Source organism: Gorilla gorilla, chromosome 1 (genome assembly GCF_029281585.2).
Source record: "Gorilla gorilla gorilla isolate KB3781 chromosome 1, NHGRI_mGorGor1-v2.1_pri, whole genome shotgun sequence".
NCBI lineage: Eukaryota > Metazoa > Chordata > Mammalia > Primates > Hominidae > Gorilla > Gorilla gorilla.
In genome coordinates this window covers 158,830,626-158,856,799 of record NC_073224.2, presented here as the reverse complement: position 1 = coordinate 158,856,799, position 26,174 = coordinate 158,830,626, and the positions used below count along the sequence as shown (strand labels likewise).

General features: G+C 36.3%; 1 pseudogene; it reads right to left on the bottom strand.

The window, feature by feature from the left end:
- Positions 1-20,817, bottom strand: part of LOC101130678 (large ribosomal subunit protein uL30-like) — a 52,034-nt pseudogene extending 31,217 nt beyond the window's left edge.
- Between the last annotated feature and the right edge of the window lie 5,357 nt (positions 20,818-26,174).

Below are 26,174 nucleotides of genomic sequence, written 5' to 3'. Positions count from 1 at the left end.
TAAGCAAGAAAAAAAAAACTGTCTTAATCTAAGTTATGCATTGCATGGCACGTGCATTTGATGTTTCCTTATATGTTTCCAAAGCAGCATGTGCAAGATATCACACTCAAACTGTCACTATCTGAAACACAGAGCAGCACACAGGCAAACGTTCCAATAAGACTATTGCACATATACGCCCCACCTGAGGCACCTGGAAATAACTAAACTTCTGAACATACTGTAGTTTGTAGTTTTCTTTAACAAAATAGAAAGCTTCTGTATTTAAATCAATTTAATTTTAACTGGGATTAATTTATCCTGGATGTACTTCTAATTATTTTATATTTCCCTTGGATTACTTCCAATATTCTCTGAATGGTTCTTCAATTCTCTGTTTCCTCCCTATCTCCTATTCATTCTATCAGATTTTCTTCCTAAAAACGCACATTTTTCCCATACATCACTCTTCTACTTAAAAACTGTCAATGGTTTCTCTATGCCAAAAATAAAGCTCAAATGCCTTAGCTTGACATTTAAAGTTCTCTGCCGTCTGGCCTCAACTTGCCTGTGGTTGTTGCCTAGTTCCCTGTACATCTAAACATAAATCCTCTGTTTCAAAGTGATCTAATTACTGCTACCCCCACACTCGATTTCCATGGCCCCCAGTAAAAAATTCCATGAGTTTTCTGAATGCTGATTATCATTCTCCGTGCTTGAAATGACCACGACCCACCTTTCCCTTTCTGTCACCCTTTATTCTGTCAACCTTCCAGATTCAATTTGCTGTGGAAGGATTTCTCCACATCTGCATAGCTTCTGGAATTAATGGAGCCCCCCACTCCGGGAAGTGTAGTTCTGGAGAGGAAAACAGGTAAAGTCTAGAAACTAGAAAGAAAGACTGCGTTTTTGTTCCAGCACTCTTACATAGCTATAACATGACCTTGAATGAGTCACTTGACCCTCTGATCCTCCATTTCCTCGTTATTAAAATGAGATTAATAACTGCTTTCCATAATAATTTCAAAGTAATATGTCTAAAAAGGTACTTTGAAAATAATAAAGTTTATCTGAATGTAACATATGATAATTTTCTTCTGAACTAGCATTTCCCATGCAATTATAATATGCCAGGACTATTCTGTCTAATTCATAATAATATTATGGTTGTTAACCACATTTTTTCCATACATCACTCCTCTACTTAAAATCTATCTCTCTACTGGGCTAGAAATACCTTGAAGGCAGAAAACATGAATTCCATTTTTGAATTCTCACTGTCTAGCATGTAGTTACAACTCATACTCTTATACATATTTTATAGATAATAGAGCAGAAAGGTTAAGTTAATTGTCTGTGCTAAAACAATGGGCAAGAGGAACTGGGATTCAAACCAAGATAAGTGGACACCAGAGCCTGCTTTTATCACACTACGTAATACTGCCTCTTACGCTATCTTGTAATTAATTATTAGAATGTATTTAGTCTTATACACTTCTAGAGGACAATCACCACTACTCATCTTCTTTGTATATTTTATATGACCTCCACTGTCCAGAATGCTTGTCACACAGTTCATTTCCTCATCTCCTTCAGGTGTTTGCTCAAATGACACCTTCTCCATGAGATTTTCCGACACCTACCCATATTTAAAATTTAAAATACATGAAATTATAACCCTTAGCCTTTCCTGTTTACTTTATCCTCTTTATTTTCTCCATACCACTTATCATTTGACAACATCCATGTTTTACATATTTATTTGTTTTTATTGTCTTGTTCTACTAGAATGTAAGCGCCATGAAGTCATCAATTTTTGTCTGTTTCATTTACTACTGTAACCCCACTGCCTAAAACAGTGCCTTTCACATATTATAAACTCAATAAATACTTGATAATATATTAATAATTCAGCTTAGTATGTGATTGATCAAGTGAAGTGATTTGGGAGTTTTCTCAACTAAAGGCTGCTGACCTTTGTACTCAGTTGTGTAGAATAAGAATACACACAGTATCTACAATTGTGACATTCTCTTTAGATGAATCCTTGGACAATGCCAATTGTATTAAGAGGTGCAATAGGCCGGGCGCAGTGGCTCATGCCTGTAATCCCAGCACTTTTGGAGTTCCAGACAGGTGGATCACAAGGTCAAGAGATAGAGACCATCCTGGCCAACATGGTGAAACCTCGACTCTACAAAAAATACAAAAATTAGCTGGGCGTGGTGGTGGGCACCTGTAGTCCCAGCTACTTGGGAGGCTAAGGCAGGAGAATCGCTTGAACCTGGGAGGTGGAGGTTGCAGTGAGCCCAGATCACACCACTGCACTCCAGCCTGGCGACAGAGTGAGACTCCGTCTCAAAAAAAAAAAAGAAAAGAGGTGCAGTAAATGCACTGTGATTCAGATAGGCATGTTGGAATTGTGCTTTTCTAAAACTGCAAATGTGTTTCTGGTTTTTTTTAATTTATAAATTTATGAATGAGTATTTTATAAGAGAAAAGCATCACTATAGGATAAGCTTCTATATTCTATGAAGATTTTGTCCATCATAATATAAATATATCCATGTTGATCACAGGATAAAATGTAAATTCCTAATCATGAGCTGTAAGTCATTTTAGGATGTAGTCTCCACCTGCATGTCTACTTTCACCCCTTATCAGTCCCATTTCAGAGGCAAAATAGCACAGCAGCTATACCACAAGCTTTGGAGGCAAGCTACCTGAGATTGCATCCCAGGCTTATCATCAACCTTCTTCAAGCCTCATATTCCTCCAGTAAAATTAAGATAGTTACATTCACTAATTCACAGGGCTGTCATGGGGAGAAATGAAATGATCCACACAAAACACTTAGAAAACTTTCTAACACAAAGTAAGTTTTGGGTTATTGCTATTTTTATTAATGTCATTTTACAATCCAGCCACTTGAAGTTCCCCAGCCTTTCTCAAGCATCTATGCCCCTGAACATCAGGCTTTTCTTCAGGTTAAAGAAAATATTTATCCCTAACTTATCCAGCCGGCAAATTTCTTCTTACCTTTGAGGTCTCAACTCAAATGCTGCTTTCTATGAGAAGTCTTTCCTGACTTTGCCATTCAGACTCAGGGATTACCCCTCGAAAGTTCAACATCATATTGTGCATAATTTGATTTTGACAGTTAACATCATGCTTTATTGGTGTGCTTGAAATTCTCTCTACTGGACTAGAAATACCTTGAAGGCAGAAAACAATAATTCCATTTTTGAATTCCCAATGCCTAGCATGTAGTTAACACTCAATGAATATGAATTGACTACATAAATTAATGATTTGAGTTGTTTGTATTTTTATATGTATATTTATTTAGAAATACATGTATTTGTACTCTGCCTAGTTTAAGATTAAATTATTACTTAGATTTTGGGCATAAAATGTGAGCAGTATCCATTTTGGGGAAGAAACATTTTTCCCTCATCATGATGTTTTTCTTCTATGTGAAGAAAGCTCTATTTATGCAAATTCTTGGCCCCTCCCCCCCTCATTTATTCCTCCTCACCTGTGAGTTCTTAATTAGACTGAAGAGTTTGAATGAAAACTGATCCTCCTAGGCCAAGCCCCTTCTTCTCTCTTTCAAGAATGGACTACCCACAAAGTGTATGGGTTCTTGGTTGCTATGGTCAGATAGTCAGCTTGGCCATAAAAACCCAGTCCTCATGGTATAAATTGTATCTTGTGCAGAAAATTATTCCCAATTTTGAATTTTGATATCAAGAAGCTGGTTTATCTTTAGATATAATTCACGTTGGCAACTGAGAGCAATATTCACAATTAGGCAGATATTTTTTCTTCCAATTGCCTTTCCCTTTGGTCTTGTTTCTCAAGTGATTTAGAATTCAGGCATGGAACAATGAGGTTCTTTACTGAACCCTTGAAACTATAAACATCTTTCATAATTTAACTATGTTTGCACTATGACATGAAGGAAAATGTATTACTCAACACTCTTATCGTGTCTACAATATTGCATCCATGTATCTCAAGCAATGTTGGTGGGTATAAGGGTATGTACAAGGAAGATTCTCACTGTGATTATGAAAAAAAAAAATGAAATAAACCTTTTCAATCTACTATGACACCAAAAGTAACATGATCTTTTCTACCAATAAAAAATCACTCCTCTGAAGCTCAAAAAAATTTCTAGGAGAAAGGAAGCAGGAAATTAATTCATCTGACTGGTACCGTCTTAGAATCTTCAGATACTCCAGGCAACCTCTTGCTTACAAACTTCATTTTCACAGATCCTAACATGCCACTTATCTAGCGTGAATTTCATATCTATGCATGTTTTATGATTCACTTATTTCACTTTCCATTGAAAATAAGCCTCTAATGAATAAAATGGTTTTTTCCACTTTATTAGGTAAAACATTTAATATAATGAAAAACAATTTTAAGTTGAAGTATCATATTAGGTTGTGTTGATTTGTTAATCAAACATGATGATAGGTGACAGAAGTGTTTGCATTTGCATTTCATAACAGTTTAATACTATAAAATATAAGAATAAGAAACTAAACAAATTACAGTTATATTCAAATGTATTTTCAGGGAGAGTGGGGAAAATAGTTTCTTATCACTATATAAATTACAGTTCTAAGATTTCACTAAGGAACTATCCCAGAGTTTCAACTTTTATTTGGCAGATTTCATTTTCATATTCATTTTTATATAGATTTTCTATATTTCAGTCACATTTCAGCTTATTTTATCTGGAAAAATATGAGTCAGTCATAAATGGCACATTATTACTCATTTCTTTAGTCATTTCTTTACATTTAACTAAAATATTTTTTGCTAATGTAGGCTATGGTTTCAAATTTTGACAGACATTCATAAATACTTTATATAAAAATTATATTTTTCTTCTTTAAACCTAGAGGAGGTAATATAATTGATGAAATACTTGTAAATGTAGAGCTTATAACATTATCCAAACATATATTGGATAACTTATCTTTAGAAGACATTGTCCTGCATCTGTGAAATTACATGAGCCATAGGCCAAATGCTTAGCTTTCATGAAATTTTCTCAATACCTTCAAAAACTTTATTAATTCATCCAGTTAACTAAGATACTATAGTGGCCCCTTTATATTAATCAGCATTTTGCCCCAGCATAGATTAATGATATCTGTCCATGATATGTATGTATTAGAAAATCTTTCTAATCAAATGTCTTGAACATCTCTGTCCTGTTCACACTCTTTTTTCTGTGTATATTTTTATCTATAAAATATATGTAGCAGCTATTTTGTTGTACTAAAAAAAAACTTCAGTACAAATCTTATTACACCTACCTTTGCATGCTCAATTTAATGATACTAGAAGTACAACAACAAACATGTGGGAGTCTGAAATTGTTTTAATGTTTAAGGGTGTTATATTAGAAAAGATATGATATAAATGGTATAAACTAATCAACACTTATTAAAATGATATTTAATATTTAACTTACACTTTTCCTGCCTTGGGAGACTTGGTAAGAAACCTGGGAATTTTGAAAAATCTGTACGTTTATAACTGAATGAAAAGAAGATGTCATTGAAAGAAACAAGATAATCCTCATTCATTGAAAAGTCTCAACAAATATTTAGCCAAGGGCTTATGATGTACTTCATATTGTATTTTAGGAAATTGACCCCAGATAATTCCTGATTCTTTTTCTATTTTGTAGAAGTGTTTGCACTAAATTACAATGTTTGAGATTCCATCATTTAGAAATTCACCTAAGTTAAGCCAGAGACGTCTGTATCAAGAATCTTTTGACTTCAAGTTAATGAAATCTTTCTCAAACTCTCTGAGATAAATTGGCACTCACTTTCCATTCCCACTTCTTTCTTAGTGAATTTTCTTCTACAATAATGACTGAAATGCTAAAAACTACATTTCCCAGACTTCCTTCCACCTTAGCGTCTCTATGAGAAAAAGAGATTCTTCCAATTAGTGGTACTGAAAAGCTGCTGAGAAGATGGAAAGGAGAAAAAAAAATCCATGTGTCTATTAACATTTGCCATTTTTGCTGGCCAGCAAGGTCACAAAGAAGAACTTTTCTGCCTCAGCATTCCACTGTGTCACTGCTAGCCATGTGGGTGTTAGGAGGCAGTCGGATTGTGGCAGAATGAACAGCCTGACTCCACTGTGCAGACTCCAGCTTTGATGATGTCAAAAGAAGATTCTGGAGTAAGAAGCTTCCTGATCCAGATTCCTATTCCTGGATTTGTAGTTTTTGCATTGTGTTGCTGAACACAATTCCTCCCTACGCCACACTTTCCTTACGCCACACTTTCTGATGTACCCAAGGTTATAGCTTCCCTGGCAGGACAATTCTGTAGTGTTCTGGAAGTCAATTCTAGAAGCCCAGTCCTCTAGGATTTCCAATCATTTGGTAAATATTTAATTCACTCTTTTAAATTTTCTTCTGCTTAAAATACTTTGTGATTTTTCTTTCATACAATGAACCCTAATATATTGACATAAACTATACCGAGTTATAAAGGGAATTTACTGGCTAACATAATTGAAACACCCTTGTGTAAATGTGACTTCAGACAGAATGAGTCCAGAAACTCATAGACTTCAACAACATAGCCCAATGCAACTCTCTGCTTTGTCATCTATTATCTTGGCTGAATCCTCAAGTATGGTGGAAGATGGCTGTGGCAGCCCGGCTTCTCACATTCCCAGGCTCCAGTCCTGTGGTGAAGACCAGCTGCCACTCCTCGGCAATCCCAGCAAAAGCTTCAGTGAATCCTGTTGGCTCTGATTAGGTAACATGCCCATCTCTGATGTAGTCATTAAGGCCAAAGCAATTTAAAAGTCCCATTTACCAAATTTGCACACTGTATGTTACTCTTAGAATTGAAGCAGTAAGAATGAACTCTATCCAAAACATAATCTAGGAGAACTGGGACTTCTTCAAGGAAATTTAGGTGCCATTACCACAAGAAGAAGCACACGATTCAAAGCCAGACAACAAATGTCCACTGCATATTTTCCTTAAAATATAAGCACCTCCTGAAGGATTATAATTTTATCATTTACATATTAGTAAAAATTTATTCAATCAGATTACTTACCTTTCCATTTTGATAAAGAATTGTTAAATAGCAAACATTAATTTTAAAATACCAAATTTCTACTATGATGTAGTCTCTAATCTCCGCTGTTATGAATCTTACAAAGCAATAATAAGGCAATTGCATAATTCATTACAAGTAGAAAAAACAAAGCTACCAGAAGACAAGTAGAGATAAAATGCTATCGACACTCAGAAGAAGGATGAATTATTTCAGTTGGGAAAATTGAGAAAAGCTTCATGGAACTCACAGAGATAAGAAGAGGTCAGTACAGGTAAATGATAAATGGGGAGAGCATAACAATTTATTGAGAAGTTTATTGAAAGCAGTGTAAGAAAGAATTTTCTAAGAACTGTAATAATCTTTTCATAATTACCTTTTTTCTTTTTTTCTGCAAAGTTCATATAATGATAATGCCAGAGGAATAGGCAGAAAGAGATGTCTTCACAATTGTTGGAGAGGATGATTCTACAGCACTTGTGATTGGATATTGTCTGTTTCGTAATTTATTTTTACTTAATCTTTTTTTTTTTTTTTGAGACCGAGTTTCACTCTTGTTGCCCAGGCTAGAGCACAATGGTGCAATCTCAGCTCACTGCAACCTCCACCTCCCGAGTTCAAGCAATTCTCCTGCCTCAGCCCCCCTAGTAGCTGGGATTACAGGCATGCACCACCACATCAGGCTAATTTTGTATTTTTAGTAAAGACAGAGTTTCACTATGTTGGTCAGGCTGGTCTCGAACTCCTGACCTCAGCTGGTCTGCCCGCCTCGGCCTCCCACAGTGCTGGGATTACAGGCATGAGCCACTACGCCTGGCCTTAACCTTGTTTTAAAAAGGATTTGAGATGGCTGACCTAGCAATTAATTGGATATGCGGGCCAGTGAGGGAGAAGAGATAAAGATGGCATTCGATAAATATATGTTGAAAAATGAGTTAATTTACTGAGCCTTGGTGACTGGAAGATGGAAATGTCACTACGAGAGTTGAGCAAGTCAGGAAGGAGTTGATTTGTAGAGATAATGGGAATTGACAGCAAATATATTACAGCAGACACTTCTTGTGTTTGTAACTACATGGATTGGTTGTACCAAAAAAAAAAAAAGAAGAGGAAGAAGAAGAAGAAAGAAGACCATTTAGTTGCCTTGTGGCAGTCTTTACAAGCTGTGAAAAATGCCCCCCCCCCGAACTTCAGTTGTGGTCAGAAAGCGTAGTATCATGAGTCTCTCCCTAAGTAGACAGACAGCAGGTGGAACTGACTTTGCTTGCGATATCATGGGACTCCCAAATACTCCATCTTCTGCAGCAATTGGAAAATTGCAGCAATTGCAGTAATCGGAACTTTACTTAGAGCTACTTGGAGTCAGGGGGCTTACACTGCATTCTATAAAAAGTATCACAGTATCCTTCCCTTTATCTTCTCTCAAAAGGTGCATGAATGGCCACTTTTCATGACTCTGGCCACCCTAATAATATCACTGCAAAGATTATCCAGAGAGGAGAATTGGACTCCCTATTTCAGAAACAGCTGTTTCAAAATAGTCAAAGCAATGAATTCATATATTGTTTAAGTGCAATAAATATTTCCAATATTCTTGTAGCATGTATGGAAGATAGATATCATCTTGACTCTGTAGATTAAAAACAAATGAGGGAAGGAAAAAGATTTGCTCACACTAGCAGACTACTGTAATTAGAGGCATAAACCAGAACTGGATGCTGCCTAAAATCAATGCTTTCAGCTTTCCCCAGCATACTTCGTGACCGTGCCATTCCCATAAGCAGCAATGGAGAAAAGATATACCCCTCCTGCCCTCCTACAAACAAAACACTTGCTCAACTGTAATTCTGTTTCACCAGCTTAATATAGACATTACATATCTAAACTCAAGTCTATAGGATTCAGACAGTTCTGGCTGTACACTTGGATAGCTGACCTAAGCCTTAGTTTTCTCATCTGCAAAACAGAGACAGCAATAATACTTTCTTCATATGATAACTACTGTTTTCAGAGTACATGCTGGGTTAGGTGTTTAGTACAGACTTTCAACCCCTTATGTCCTCTGAAACCAATACTTTTTATTCTTAACAAGTTCCTTTTGCTGATAAAAGACATTTCTTTTTTCCTGAGAGATAAATTTCCACTTATAAATGCATTGTTTGCTTGAAAATAATTAGTATATTTGCAGTGTTCAGTTGCTCATTTTAAAAGGTGTAGAAACAAGAGACTTTTTAGCCCTATGAAACTATTTCAAGAGTAATCTTTTTAATAAAAACAACACTCTGTGTTTTAAATCTTTCATTATTCACTTGTGTATGGTGAACTGAGATGGATACTGCATCCTCCTTGGATCTGAAGACTAAAATGTGCTCAGCTGCAGACCAATTATGATATTCAAGTATTTTCAAGACTGCTGAATGGGATATGTTGAGCTGTGCTTGTGTGATTAGCTTCATTGATTTCTATAGAAAATGCAGTACTTAACTTCAATCAGTATAGTAGTTGAGTAGTTCAAGGAAGTTTACTCTTCCTTTGAAATTCACAAGGAACATACAGTACAAAGTCAGCCACGTAAGGGTCACAGTGACAATTTACCAAAATTAGAGGTCTCAGGATCATCTATAATCAGTCCATTTGAACAGATTAGACCATGTGATTACTCAGATGTGTGTTTTCAGTCTTACCTTACTTACAGATTACACGGTGCAATTACTTGCAAACAACTATCGATTACTTTAAAAATAAATAGGAATCCATTACATGGGAATCTCCACTCTTTCTTTTGTTCAGAAATATTTTACTGTCTTCTAGTGGAAATAGTGATGTCTTGTGCCTGGAAAATGATCAGGCATTCACTAAAAAATAAGGAGGCTTTTAACACAATGAAAACACTTCACGTGGAAAACTGGTGGTTAATGGATCCTCAGTAATAACAGACATAAAACTTGGTGGGCTCTTAATCTATCTTTCCACCTATCCAACTAATTATTTCTATGACACCTGTGATCAAAGTTACTTAGTTGAGCTGACAGAGATATTAGAATTTCAACATAATGCATGATGAAGATTTTCTCCTGTCTTTACTCGGCCGGAGCCATATTGGGATATATTAGGATTAGTGATATAATGTCTATAACATACCCTGAGCTCCTTGGAAAGGAGTCAGTACAGAATTTGAAAGCTTAAACTGTTATGCTTATCTCACCCACACATTGGAGGGAGTCTTTCCTTGGCAGCTCGGGTGATATTTGGCCTATCAGTTGCTGTCAACAATTTATTTGCCATAATGTTCAAGGCCGGGCAGATATTTCTATTATACAGAAGACCAGCAACTTGAGGACTGTTCTGCAGTCTTCCAGAGTCAAAGCAAAGATCTTCATGAAGATAATAAAAGAAGCAAATTACATGATTCTACTTCTACTTCGACTTCTCACGAAGACCCTTATCTAAAGCAGAATCACATGAAAAATAGCCTGCTCATCCTTTCTGCCAAGTCGAAAATCAGAGGTCCATGATCAATAGTGCAGTGAGTAATTAACAGTTCTGATATATTTTGAAGCACTGTTTTCAAACATTTGCACAGAACAGTGTTGAAAATGTAGTATTCCTTATTCTCAAAACTCTTCTGATAAAATGTGGATTTAGTTTTGTTATAGTGTCAGCAATACCAGAATTCGAAAGTGAAACTCCCAACTACCTCCTCCATTTTTATCTCTTGTGTTATACATTCTCCACTTTGGTTTTTGTAAGATGATATTTATTAAAAGTATCCAAGATATTGTCCTAGCTGCCAGTTGTTGTTTCTTTTGCTTTTTGCCCTGCGAACTCACTGAAAGCTTTTTTTCTTTAAGGACCTGCAGATAATTGAGCTATGCATGCAAGGATGATGGTTAAATGGCAGGTCAAATGTATAGCCTATGAAAGGGTTGGTAGCTTCCAGTGTTCAATATCACCCGGTCGTTGTTACAGAAGTAGTAAAAAATATTCTTCAAATATAATCCTTTCACACCACTCAAATTGAGTCAGGAAACCTTTCTCAGGCTTTTGCAAGGTTTCATCAAGTAAAATAAACATAATATTATATACATAGCCATTGCATAAGGGTTTAGCCGCATGAACTTTGAAGGCAACATTGTTCCAATGTTCCATTTGAGAATAAAAGAACATACTTGATTGAACACTGCAGATGATGTCCATAGGAACACGTTAAGTTATCTCATTCATTCATTGAATCACTCGTGCACTCAATGAACACATATTTGCATTCAACAAATACATTGCATATTCATCTATTCTGGTAACAAGGAAACTTTTGTTCCAACAGGAGATTGAGTTTTTGTGAAAAGTTTAATTTCTTCTTTTGTCCAATTCTTTAGATCTAGACAATCAGAGCTGACATATAAAAAATTATAAGTTTAATAATTTTTATAATTTTGTAAGTATCTGGCAGTCCCAAATCTTATTTCCATCAAAGGATTGCTTTCAATTTGATTTGACTGGTGCTTTTCTTTTCTTTCTTTTAACTTGTCATCATAATGACATATTGGAAGACTATTGTAAGTGGATACCACTAAAAACACACTATTTCACTTTTGAGTTCACCAGTGTTTTTCAGGTCAAAAAATTATTTGTAGTAGTATTTAGTAATGTATTCATTGCAATAACAGTGGTCCCCAACCTTTTGGCACCAGGGACTGGTCTCATGGAAGACAGTTTTTCCATGGAAGTTGGGGAACCATTCCACCTCAGATCATCAGGCATTAGATTCTCATAAGGAGCATGCAACCCAGATCCCTCACATGTGCAGTTCAAAACAGGGCTTGGGCTCCAATGAGAATTTAATGCCACTGCTGTCCTGCCAGGAGGCAGAGCTCAGGCGGCAATGCTCACCTGCCAACCACTGCTACTGGTCTGTGGCCCAGAGGTTGGAGACTCCTGCATAGGATATTAAACCCTTTTATGGCTAATGTTCCATTATTGGAACGCTAAGCATGTGGGAGTTGTTTATAGCCTACTGCTGAAGGTTATTGCCAAGGTCTGATGGCAAAAATTCAAAAAATTGCAACTTCAGGCATAAATGAGTTAACTGTACCCAAGGAGGAGGTAGATGCTTTGGTTTAGGGTCTTGTCCAATCTGCTTTAACTGTTATTTGAATGGTAGAAGTGAATGCTTCTCCAAATTATCTTGTGTCAAGCGACGGCCAAATATCAAACGTCAGAGCATCAATATAAACATACTTCACACATTGACTAGGAGAGTAATACCTGTTTTGATATGAGATTATATTTCCAAGTCTGTTGACCTGGGCAATTCTCTTGTGTATAATATCAGGCAATCCTCAAGGTCTACCTCAAAGTGTCCCTCTGTTATTTCTGGAATCTGTGAGAAATGGTCATATACATTGTAAAGTTGCCCATCGCACTCTCAAGTCCCTCAGGTGTCACTTGTAAAGCTGCTTTTTAATCATATTCTGTTCTCTTTGGTCGTTAATTGTTACTATCCATTTGTCACAGATGAAAATATTTCCATTGTACAAACTCAAGGAGGTTAAAATGTTAGCTTTCTGCCCTCAAAAAAAAAATAAATTAAAGAAATGTAATCTAGTTTAATAAAAAAAAAATGTCAAGAAGGCATTGCAGAATGTTAGAGGAAAGATTGCTCATGAACTTCAGCTTAGCAATTGGTCTGTTGAATCTATTTGAAAGAAAAATGTGAACAGAGAATTGCACAGGCTAACAGGCCTGAGTGGGGATGGCTACAAATCCTTATTTTTCTCTGACACACACACACACACACAAAGTGGAACTTGATGTTCAGAAAGCATTGCCCTTCCATGAAAAAAAATAATTAATAAAAATCATTGTATTATATGCAGCATGCTTTAGGGGCTAAAATCTAGGTGAAGTTAAAAGTGAACCTTTTTTGTTTTGGTTTGGTTTTTTTAATTGTAGAGGACACTAAGAAGGAAAGTTTATCCCATTCTTTAGTCAGGAGGTGAGGCAGAACTCTGGAATGTAAGATTGCTCAAAAACATCTGCACTTGCCAACAGTTAACTTATGGGAATAAAACCTTTTCTGTATAAGTGATTAGATTCTCTGAGCTTCAAAGAGAGTTGCGGCATCTTAATTACATGGAATATAACTACTCCAGTTAAAAACAAAATATTCAAGGTGAAAACACAGTAGAATTAAGCAGTATTATTTCAACCTTGAAATTGAAGCTATATCTTATCACTCTATTGCCCCATAATGGAAAACTGAACTTGAGTTAATCAATATTCCTGATTACAAATAGGAAAATTGTGGGGATTTTTCAGAACCTTCTTTTTATTGTAAAGGAAATGTCATGACCATGATTTAGATAGAAATATTTTGCAGAGGATAAAAGGTTTTTAAAATTCTGATAAACACAGGCTAACTTCTGAGATTTATAACTTATTGAACTTTTTGTGCATAAAACATTTAGATTAATTCATTTAAATAAATGATTGGATTGTTCTCCTGTCACTGCCTCAGATGTACCTACTTGGTCTTTCTTTTCCATAAAGTACATTTAGTGATTAGCTGAGTACATTTAAATACAATTTGTCTTAAATAAGAAAAATGTGAAGATAAAGTAGCTGTAAACAACTAACTAAATAATGCTATAACAATGCAGAGAAGAGACACAAAGCGGAATAGATGAGAGAGTTGCAAGCATTGAATATGGATTGAGACTGTAGTTCACAGTAAGTTTATCTGCCCATCTTACTTGTTTGTTTCATATTTTTAACTAGGCTGGGGAAAAAACAAGACTACATGAAAGCTTTATCATTTTACTGTATACTTGCTTCTGTGTCATTCTAGCCAACCCTGTTGCATGATAATGACAACCCAAGCTCGGAGCAATAGAGACACAGAGTTTATTCACCAATTCAGTACACACCAAGCAAAATGGGGTCCATATAACTAAATGCTAGGTTAATTTTATAGCTTGTATGACCCCAGTGTACACCAGAGTTCTTCCATATTACTCAATGGCAGAAAACATTCATAGTTCAGGGCAGTTGCAGACCACTCTAGGAATCCCACATCCTAGGAATTCCATGTCAAGGCAAATCATCGCTCTGATTTAACTCAAATAAGTAAAACAAGAAATGAAATCTTTGCTCAAAATAATCATGTTTTCCAAAATTTCTTCAAAGTAAGAATTTATTAGGTTTGACCCAGAATGGGACCCATTTCCTCTCTGTGCCTCCGAGCTACCCATTTCACTGAGAGCTCCAGAAACAAAAAAAACAGAGTGTGTCCTGACAGTTTGCGCTAAAGGCCATAAGAAAGCCCTGTACTCATAGTTACTCCTGTGGGATTTTTCCTCTTATAACCTCTGTCATTCATGTCTTCTGGCTGAATATTTAGCATTTATAAATATCAACATATTTCATCATTTTCAATTGAATTAGAGAAAGATTTATACAAACTGAAGAGAAACTAGAGCATGAGAATTACAAGAATAGAGCACTATGTAGCAAAGTTCCTGAGAATTAAAAATAGAATTATTGTAAATCTATGTATGTGGAAGACCAAAGAAAACAGGTTTAAACCAAATCATGACCTGCATTAGCCTTTCGTTTTTACCATTTTTCTCCAGTATATTAATTGTTTCCAAAAGTAAAAATAATTTTTACATATTGGAATAGTGTTGGAAAAGCATTAAGATGTTCCATTCTCTTTTTGTTTATAGACAAAATGCGTAAAGTGCTAAAGCGCTGACAAAGGGATTGGATGGGGCTCAATCCTCTGAATTAGATTCTATTCAAAAGCAGTCTTTTCTTTTGGCAGGAGCCCTACTTACTTCCAAAGACAAAAAGGGTCACACTTATTTTTCTTATGGAGATTCTTTACTCCTTTCTGACATTTTATCCTGTTGTCCCTCTCTGTTGCTGCTATTTTTGAGTTAGTTATGCAGCTTAATTTGATCATGCTTAGCACAGTGAGAGATCAGACTAATCTTCTGTTCTCCTTTTGGATCATTTACTGCAAAATGTTCTAGGTCTTACGAAATTGCAGGATTTCTCTGTAAACTGCACACATAAAAGCATCCTCCATATGTCTTTGTCTTTAAACTCTCTTCTAAATATTTGAGAGTGAAAACACATGGACTGGGAGATCAAATGCTCTCTATGAAATATAATTTCATAGCTATCTGTCATAATTAATTCCAAGTCTTGTGACACAATGTTAAATATACTTTGGATAACTCATAAATCACCTAAAGATATACATATACATATATATACACACACATATATACAGAGAGAGAATAATCTCTTCTATTAAAATCTTTTAAGACTAACAATATAATATTTTTTAATGTTCTGTGTTTTCATCTGTTAGATGACTCAATTTGCTTTGAAAATTTGTTCTTCAATTCTATATAATTGACAAGATATATTTATGTAAGTTGTTTATTTGTCAAATGCCTGGGTATTTGAGTTTGTTGAATTTTTGTTTTTTATTTGTAGTATGCTTGATGCTTGTGGTGTGTGTGTGTCTGTGTGTGTGTTCTGTCTCCCCAGTGAATATGCATCTTAGAATTCTTGAGAGTTATGTCTATTTGATGTATAACATCATTTTTATGCAGTTTATGCCAGTGTAATTCCTCAAAACCATCACTAACTCAACATAGACCAAGATAAACATAACTTCTTAAGCTGAAATGTTTCAAACTTATTCTGGCCAATTTAAGTAGGGTAGAAAGTTCAGTGTTACCATATTTTTAAAACACAAATTTCTTTTATTATGGACTAATACCTATATCACAAAAGAAAAATATGGAGAAGAGATAAGAAATAAAAATAGCTAAAATCCTTTGCTCATCACTGTCGGCATTTTTTGATGTCTTTTTTCCCACCATTGCATTTGGAAGTAGCTTTTCTGGATGTCTTTATTTACAACTATTCTGGGCACATAATGGATAGAAGAGTAATAACGCTCATTTTCATAAGGAAACTCAGGCCTCTCAGCATGAGTTTTGGTGCCCATATGTAAGATGGCACATGACACCATGTTACATGTATTTCCTAGTCTTGCTCTGTTAAGTCATCTTCCTATGCCTTTCCAATTTGCCTAAATTAACAAGCAATTCAACTGGCAGACACTTTACGGCATGATAGTTATGAGAGAAGACTAACAATGAAGGCTTATGTGTCTCATCCTCCCAGGTAAAGATGTGTATTTTAAAGGAGGTCTTCCAGTGTTAGTGTCTTTTCTAATGCCACCTGGAGCTAGGATTCCCTGCAGAATATCTCTGATCACATTAGCAGTGTTTATTGAACTCCCACAGGGTGTAAAACCCTGTGCTAGGATCTGCACTTACGAGAAATATTCATAGTCCCAGATTTTTCCCAGATGGCAATTTAGTACTAAAATATTGTGTGTAGAAGTCAGTAAAAAGACAAAGGTTGGAAGGGGCAGGCTGTAGTATGAAAAGCTGCAGAATCAAAGTCAAACATACTTGCATTTGAATTCAGCTTTATGACATTGCTACTCTGGGACTATAGGAGGGCTACTGAGATTTTCAGAGGCTTGGGTTCCCATGTATGAAAAGCAGAAGCAGCAGCATCATTATCATGATGGATAATACTTATTGAATGATTATCATGTTCCAGGCATGCTCTGTAGTACTTTGCATATTTTAACTCAGTTATTCCTTATAACAAACCTGAGAGGCAAGCATTATCTCCCCATTTACAAATGATAAAATTGAGGCATAGAGGATTAAATAGCTTGCCCAAGGCCACCTTGCTAGGAGATGAAGGAGCCAGGATTTGATACTGGGCAGTCCGAATCTAATATCTGAATTCTTAACCACTATTCTACACTGCCTAATGAGACTTTTGTAAGAATTAAATAAAATAATAGATATCCGCTATTAGCAATGTGCAAAGCCATAACTTGTAATAGCCTCTGATTCCCAGATGACCTGAGAAGTTTCTCAAAGAGAAAGGTTTACTTGAAAGTACAACTTGACTTGTGACTTAACAGAGGAAAAGGTAATGAAAAGTTGCTCTATTTTTTTTGAGATGCAAAGAACATTTACTTGAACTTTACTGCACTTCTCTGAGTGTGAAATTCTTCCCTCTCAGAAAACCTTAATTTTTTCCCCAAATAGGTTCATGTTAGCCTCCAAATTTTCTGCTGAGAGTTTCAAAGGTAAAATCAGAGGTAAGGTCATTCCTTAGAAATAGTATAGCTGTCATACCTAGATTTCAACACAGATTTCAGAATACAGAGTTTTCTACAAAATATACAATGACAAAAGTTATTATGCCCTTTTTAAGTTTATATTCATCAGAAATGTTTACTCATTCAATAAATGCATTTTCATTAAGGCAATCAACATAAGAATCTACTGTATATCAGACACAGTACAAGACCCTGAGATTACAAAGGCAATCTGTTTGTATTGCATCACCACTGGTAGATTCACAGTTCTTACTACTTTGTATCCTCTTCCTTCTTAGTGCAACATTACCCCAGTTCAGTGTGGGGAAACCAAGTCCTACTCCCAACTTAGTGTATGATCTTTGGCAGAATCTGGTATCACCTCCTGGGTTCAATTACATGGAGTCCTGGCCAAAATAGTTTGTTCAACTACTCTTATCCAATCTGATGGAACCTTGAGAGTTTGCTGAGAATTTTGAGACAAAGACATTGGTTCTTCACACTCAGCAGCATCATGTGACTATGAAGTCCTTGGAGCTTCCAGCAGACATATTTCCATCTTGAGGACAGCTAGTCTTAAGGTGAAGTGAACCCCACAGATGCCAGAGTGTTCAGATGGGAAAAAGTTACAATAAAAACAGGTTCTTGATGCTATCATTAAATTGCTGTATTAAGCCACCCCTGAAATTTGACTCCTCCAGTTGTTTCATTTATATGTGAACCAATAAATTCCCTTTATTAGTTAAGCCAATTGAATGTGGATTTTATGTTCTTAGAAGAAACAGACTTGTGATTATTATAAATTCCTAGAGTCAATACAATCTAAAGTTCTATTTTTCATAACCCTGACAATCATAGCCCTGAGATGCACTAGCAAAATGAATTGCCTCTCATACCAAGTGTACCTGGCATATATTTTGAGCTCCCTGGATCTTACTGGTACTCAGCTACAGACCCACAAAGGATCAAATAGTTTGTTGATTTGCCAAAGTTTTTAGCTTGTTTTGTTTTGTTTGGTGGGATTGCCTAAAAGAAATCCAACGATTGGACAAATATCAGAGCATCTTTATAACTTGTTGCAATGGTTGAAACATAGCCATGAGATGCACTAGCAAAATGAGTTGCCCTTAGTACCAAGTGTATCTGGCATACATTTTGAGCTCCCTGGATCTTACCGGTACTCAGCTACTGAGCCACAAAGGATTAAATCATTTGTTGATTTGCCAAAGTTTTCAGCTTGTTTTGTTTTGTTTGGTTTGGTTTGGTGTGATTGTCTAAAAGAAATCCAACAATCTGACAAATATCAGAGCATCTTTATAACTTGTTGCAACGGTTCAACCAGATTTAGCACTTTTGATAACCAACGACTGAATAATAAGAAATACCTGGACTAATGTCTTTGAAAATATCTTTAAAGACATTGCACTAAATCTAATATTGTCAAAATGACCTATAAAACACTGCATAAATTAGGAAGAATGGTAAACATAGAGGTGCAAACAGGTATTATTTATTATTTTTTCCATCTTCTTTAAATTTTCTCATTTGCTCTACCCCACCCAACTAAACATACCGCTCGTCTCCAAATATGCCAGGCACATTCCCACCTCTGAGCTTTTGTGTTGGCTTTTGCTTCTATCTAGTAAAAATTAGGTTGATATTCTCTCAGTTTGTTTCTCTGAAAATCAACATAATTTTCTTCTTTACCTTCCTAAAGTCTTTATTCAAATATCTGTTTTCTATGAAGTTTTCCCTGCCCACTCCACTTAAAATTATAAATACTTCCCTACAAACCAGCAATTTCTACCCCTTTCCTGCCTTGTATTCTCTGTAGCACTTACCACCATTTAACATCCTAGGTGCTATATTTTTTTGTTTCCTGACTGTCTCCATCACTAGAATGTACCCTTCATGAGGGCAGGTTTTTGTCTAATTTCTACAAGAGTCCCTGACACTCTTTAGCTAATAAATACATGTTTGCTAAACAGAGGAGTCTGACCTTTTACCAAAATAAAATTATATTGGTATTCCCAGATGTCACATTCAAGAAAGTCTCTAAGAAGAGAAACAATTAAGGTAGATATAATTACAAATGAGAAAAGATGAAAATATGTAAGGCTGTGAGGGGTTATGATTAAAAGATAAAACACTAAGGAAATACACCTTGATGTTTGGAAAAAAATAACATGCATTATTTGGTGTGGATAAGAAATCAAGACTTTAGACAGCAGAGTTTAACATTGTGAAGAAGTGTCTGAAAGGTGTAATTCCTTTGTGAATAGAGAATAGTTTAATGGGAGAGAGCCTGAAAATTTGCATCTGCCTTAAACCTTTCCAATGGTGAGCCAGGAGCCCTCAAGGAGAAAAATTGCATACCACCTACTCCGTAGATGCCTCAGAGGAGAAGTGACATTGGATTAGCCCCAGTCTTAAAAATAAAATTACAGGACAAGATTCAAAGGCAAGTTTCCAATTCCTATCTTCAGAAAAGAGTCATGAACCATCAACAAAGGAATAAGACTGTAAGAACTTTGTAAGCGTCTGTAACTTTCATCACTTTCCCACGTTTGTTATTTTTATCTCTTCAGTATTTTCCCCAAAGGAATTAGCAGTGAAACCCTTAAAACAAAAGAGGTCTGTGCGATTCTGTCAGAGGTAGGTAAATAAAAGGTCAAACTGGCAAGACTTCACAAGCTTCTGCCTTCCTTTCTGGTGGATAACGAAACCCCAAAAGATAGAATGGGCGGCAGTGGCTATCAAAAAGAGAGGAAAACTGAACTGACTGAGTCTTGCCAGCCTACAGTGAGAAAGAAGTGAAGAAGAATCCAGTATGAGACGGGCCCTGTGGCTGGGTTGCAGAAATGCCTTCCAGCTTCCCAAAATTTAGAAATATAAAGAGTTCATGTACAAGTGGGTTCAAAAACAGTTTTAAATACATTTGTGGTGCAACTATTTTAAAATGGATGTTTTAATCAAATGAGAGATGCTTGGGATTCCTTTGGAATGTGATGTTATGCAAAGCATTTTTAAAAGCTTCAAAATATATCTAGGTGAGCGTCGGAGGCCAAATCACAGACTGGCTAGATGATTAACCAGTTTGACCTATCATGGCACATATGACCTTCTAAGATTATGTTGAATAACTGCTTTTAAATGAATGTGCCATGGAAATCTAGGCTAGTATATCCCTTGGTAGTAGAAACTGTTTCTAAATAGGGCAAATATCAAATGCATTTGATAATGAACCAAAATTCTACAGCTTGCCTCTGAAAATGTTCAAAAGGATGTGACACATTAAAACGTCTACAATGTTATCACTACATCTTGCCAAATATACTGAGTGTGTTAATGATGATACATCCCTACATAATACTGATAGAACAATGGTTCTCAATTTGGAGCAACTTTACCTTCTTGGGGATACTTGGCAATGTCTGGAACATTTTGTCTTTCAAGACTGGAGCAGGTGTTACTAGAATCTAGAGAGTAGAGGCCAGGTGTGCTGCTAAACATCCTACAATTGCACAAAAATGTACAATGTTGTGGGAGTAGTCTCCACAACAAAGAAATATGAAGTTCGAAATGTCAATAGTGCTAAGCTGGGTACAGTGGCATGCATCTCTAGTCCCACCACTCTGGAGGCTGAAGTGGGAGGTTCGCTTAAACTCGCTTGAGCCCAGGAGTTTAAGTCTAACCTGGGCAATACAGTGAAGCCCCATCTTTTATATAAAAAAATGTCAATAGTGCAATAGTGCTGCAGTTGAGAAACACTGCTCATAAAACATTAGGCAGTGAACTTGGCAAAAAGAAGTCAAAACAAAACAAAAATCCTATGTATAAATGTTATGTTTCTATTTTAATTTTTATTGTAATTTTTACCATCTAGAGTATTTTTCATAGGATCACACCAGGAAAAGAATGCAGTTGCTGTCAACCTGTGACATAATATTTAACAATTGTACTGGACTTAAGCATATGATACACCTCAAAAACACCATAACTACATTTTCATTTTTCTCCCCATTAATAGACAAATGATTCCGATTCACTTGATAGCATTCTATTGTGGTCTATCTCTTGGCATTCTTATTATGATAACACACTGTAGACGACCAAGAGCCTGTAGGTCAAAACGTTGCTCTCCTGTAAGCTTATCAGCAAAGAATTTTGTCTACTGACTTCTTAGATGAAAAGTATCCCCCTCCCCACTCCAAAAAAAGACAGATAGCAAGAAGTAAAATGAATAAGCAAGGCCTCACTCGGACCTGGTTCTTCATTTTGGAATAAGTCTTCCATAAAGTGATGAGATGTCCCGTATGGCCAGCTAGACACATTCCTTGAATGATGAGACAGGTCTCCAACAATAGTGAAGTGTTCTATCAATCCCTGAGTGATGTTACCACGTACACATGCAAACATTCCATCCCCAGGAGAGGATTTCTGGTAAAACAATTTGGCCCACTCTCCCAATTTAAACAACTGCAGATACATTCCAATGTGTCATTTTCAATAAAGACAGGTGGCCTGCTGGTTCTTCATACTGGAACTCTACTCTTTGCTGTGAATGATATGTAAGCTGCAATTTAACCATACATGTGTATAAAGTATTTGTGGTGACATAAATCAGAGGCTCTTCAACTGGCTTTACATCAAGCATTCCTATTCCCTGCACATTTCATAGAGTGATAAGGTAGCACCTCTTTTTTCCCTAGAGTATCAAGTATTGAAATATGAGTCAGCTACTGGCAAGAACGTTATGAGCTTCCTCACTAGCAACTGAATTAAGTGGCAGCATTAACACACAGATAAGCTATCCTGTCTTCCATTCCAAGCTTGAATGATTCTTTTAATGTTTGTCATTTAATGTGGCACCACTTGTGCACCCATTGTCATCTTCTTACAGTAATAATTTTATGCTAGTAGAAAGCTTCTAGAAATCCAAACAGCAGTAGTCAATGTATAGAGGAGTTGTGTAAGAGGCATTCAAAATGTATAGTTCTGTAGTTGTGTGGTATCCTCACTTCTGGATATTAAAAAGCTATTGGTGCAAAGTTCTCTTCAGTGTAGTTTATTTTATTTTATTTTATTTTATTTTATTTTATTTTATTTTATTTTATTTTATTTTATTTTATTTTATTTTATTTTATTTTATTTTATTTATTTTTGGGATAGGCTCTCACTCTGTTGCCCAGGCTGGAGTGCAGTGGTGCACTCTCGGCTCACTGCAACCTCTGCCTCCTGGGCTCAAGTGATTCTCCTGCTTCAACCTCCCAAGTACCTGGGACTATAGGCACACACCACTACACCCAGCTAATTTTTGTACATTTTGTAGGGATGGGTTTTGCCATTTTGCCCAGGCTGGTCTTGAACTCCTGGACACAAGGGATCTGCCCACTTCGGCTTCCCAAAGTGCTGGGATTACAAGCGTGAGCCACCATACCCAGCCAAGGTTAATTTTAAATTAATCTTGCCAGTAGATAAAGATGAAATACTTACTAGTCTATACAACCCAAAAAGAATTAAGATGTTATGGTCTTGACAGTGGCTTGATTATAAAAAGCTTTTTGCTGAAGCAAATATAACAAGATTCCAAGAGAAAGGCCTTGCTTCCAGGACCCATCTCCTGAGATGAACAGTTATTTGCAAGCTTATATGTTTGTGATAGTAGAGGACTGGCGTCAAAATAAATGGAATTAAAAAAAATAAATTTTGTTCCAATTTTAAACAAAATTCCAGTCCCTTCAGATTCTTCCCACCATTATATGTTCACATTTATGCTTGAGCTCTCTGACCTGCATTCTATTAGGCTGGTGCAAATGTAATTGCAGTTTTTGCACTGTTGGAATTTGATGTTTGATATTGGAATACAATTTTAAATAAATGTGGTTACGTTATGCATCATTTTAATGGACATTTCTCACTTTATGTTTTTCTGCTAATGACTTATTACTTGCTGTTTATAATATGTTTATTTTAGACCACGGGAATGATGTTAGACAAAAAGCAAACTCCAGCAATTTTCTTATTCAAGTTCAAAATGGGTCGTAAAGCAGTGGAGACAACTTGCAACATCAATAGCACATATGGGTTAGGAGCTGCTAATGAATGTACAGTGCAGTGCTGGTTCAAGAAGTTTTGCAAAGAAGAAGAGAGCCTTGAAGATAAGGGACATCACAGCCGGCCATTGGATGCTGACAACGACCAATAGAGAGCATTCATTGAAGCTGATCCTCTTACAACTACACATGAAGTGGCCAAAGACCATTGTACCATCGTTCAGCATTTGAAGCAAATTGGAAAGGTGAAAAAACTCTATAAGTGGGTGCCTCATGAGCTGACCAACCATAAATCGAAATAATTATCGTTTTGAAGTGTTGTTTTCTCTTAAGAAGACACAACAACAACGAACCATTTCTCAATCGGATTGTGACATGGGACAAAAAGTGGATTCTTATACGACAACCAGCAACGACCAGCTCAGTGGCTGGACCAAAAAGAAGCTTCAAAGCACTTTCCAAAGCCAAACTTGCACCAAAATAAAAGGCCACTGGTCTGCTGCCAGTCTGATCCACTAAAGCTTTCTGACTCCCAGTAAAACCATCACATCTGAGAAGTATGCTCAGCAAATCGATGCGATGCACCTAAAACTGCAACACCTTCAGCCAGCCTTGGTCAACAGACAGGGCCCAATTCTTCTCCAACAAAGCCCAGCTGCATGTCACACAACAAACGCTTCAAAAGTTGAACAAACTGGGCTATGAAGTTTTTCCTCATCTGCCATATTGACCTGACCTCTCGCCAACAGACTACCACTTCTTCAAGCATTTCGACAACTTTTTGCAGGGAAAATGCTTCCACAACCAGTAGCATGCAAAAAATGCTTTCCAAGAGCTCATCGAATCCAGAAACACAAGAGTTTTATGCTACAGGAATAAACAAACTTATTTCTCGTTGGCAAAAATATGTTGATTGTAATAGTTCCTATTTCGATTAATAAAGATGTCCTTGAGCCTAGTTATAATGGTTTAAAATTCATGGTCTAAAACCGCAACTACTTTTGCACCAGCCTAATAACCTTTAGGAAATACCTAGAGGTTCTTACAGGACGTCAGTTCTATATGGACTGCTTTGTATGAACTCTCAATATAAACTTTGGGGATTGTAATAAAGAATCCTACTCAAAACATGTAATTTTCATGAACAGCTTATCAAGAAGTCAATCAGGGAGGGGGATATAAATGTGTTTTTCTAAATTATTGCTATGAGCCATGCTGTATTAAATTTTGAAGCTTCAACCCTTAAAAAGGGGAAGATATTCCCCAAATCTCTGGGCACTGTAACAATTATAACGCCATTTGAGCTGATTTAAAACTTTGGTCATATATCTGTTTCACAGATCTCTTCTTCCAACAGAGGCTGAGCTTCTGGGCTTGAGGAGTAAGAGTGGAGATAGACACATTCTTTGTACTTTACATGCCTCTTCCCACCTCCATTTGTGATGCTGGGTTAGGGAAAAGAGAGAAGGGACAGAGGACAAGCATCTTGGTATATAGAAGAGCAGAATGTTGCTATTTCTTTGGCCAGTGTTGACTAGCAATATCTTGTTTGCCATAACTGTCCCTATAACTGACTCTCACAGGTTACAAGTGTGTCTTTTAGGCAGCCTGGTACAGCTTCCTCAGTACTGAACCCTGACTCAGCTTTGAGTTCAACATTTCAGCTCCAGAATAAAAGCTGGTGGGCTGTCTACACCCAGCATTGGAGGTAGCCTGCCTTAGGTGGAGGAACAGCAAAACAGCCTTAGCTAGGTTACTGTCTGCGATGCCCTAGACTAAAAGGGAATTAAAGTGCCAGTGCCCTTGCCATGTCAGACAGGGTTGGGTCTGGAATGAGAGAGTACCTAGCACCTTTTCTTTTCAGCTTTGACTCTAACCTAGGTACAAGAGTCAACATTCTCTAAAATTTAAGTAGAAAAATGCAGAAGACACTGCGTAAAGCTGCATCAAGTTGCCTGGGATGCTCCAGTTTACTTTCAGTGAGACCTTGACTAAGTCACTTAACATTTCTGAGCCTAGGTTTCCTCAATTGCAGAATGGGATAATGAGAGTCCCTACTTCAAGATTAGCTTATCTATATGGCTATGTCAGCTATATGAATTTTTAAAATTATCTTTTAAAATCTAGATATCTGTTTACACGTTAAGACTGAAACATCAGCAACATTTTTTAAAAGAGAAAAGTTTTCTTTATTTCAGAAATGATTTCACATCTAGATATTTTCCACCAAAGCTATTTGTTCCTCTCTGAATGCCTTTCTAGTAGGCTCTTTAAAATACTTCTCCTTTTCTTGGAAAAATTATAGTTTTGAAGATGATGTAAGGACATCAACATTTTCTATATCTGTTAGTCTCAAACTTTACTGTACCTATGTATTACTCATAATTGTATCAAAATAAATTTTGCAAGGCAGAACCCTCAGATATCTGACTTAATAGAACTATGGTGGGGTCCAGGAATGAACATTTTTACCCAACACTCTCTGCTTCCCAAGAAATCTGACATAGGTGATCCACAGACCACACATAGAGAAACATCGTTTTAAGATGAATGTGAAAATCTTTTGCAATGACCAATTCCTGGGACTGTTTGCAGCTATGTGCACTGTAGCTTACAAGGAATGCCTTACACTAGACAAACAGAAAAAACACAAGGACAATTTGTCTAACTTTAAGTTTTGATTTAAGCATTTATTCTATACTTACAGAAATTAAGTTTTATTTTGAAATAACTATAGTATTGTATACTTTTTATGCATGGGTGACTCTATTACCAAAAAAAATTGGTTTTTAGAAGCATGGAAGAGGAAACTGG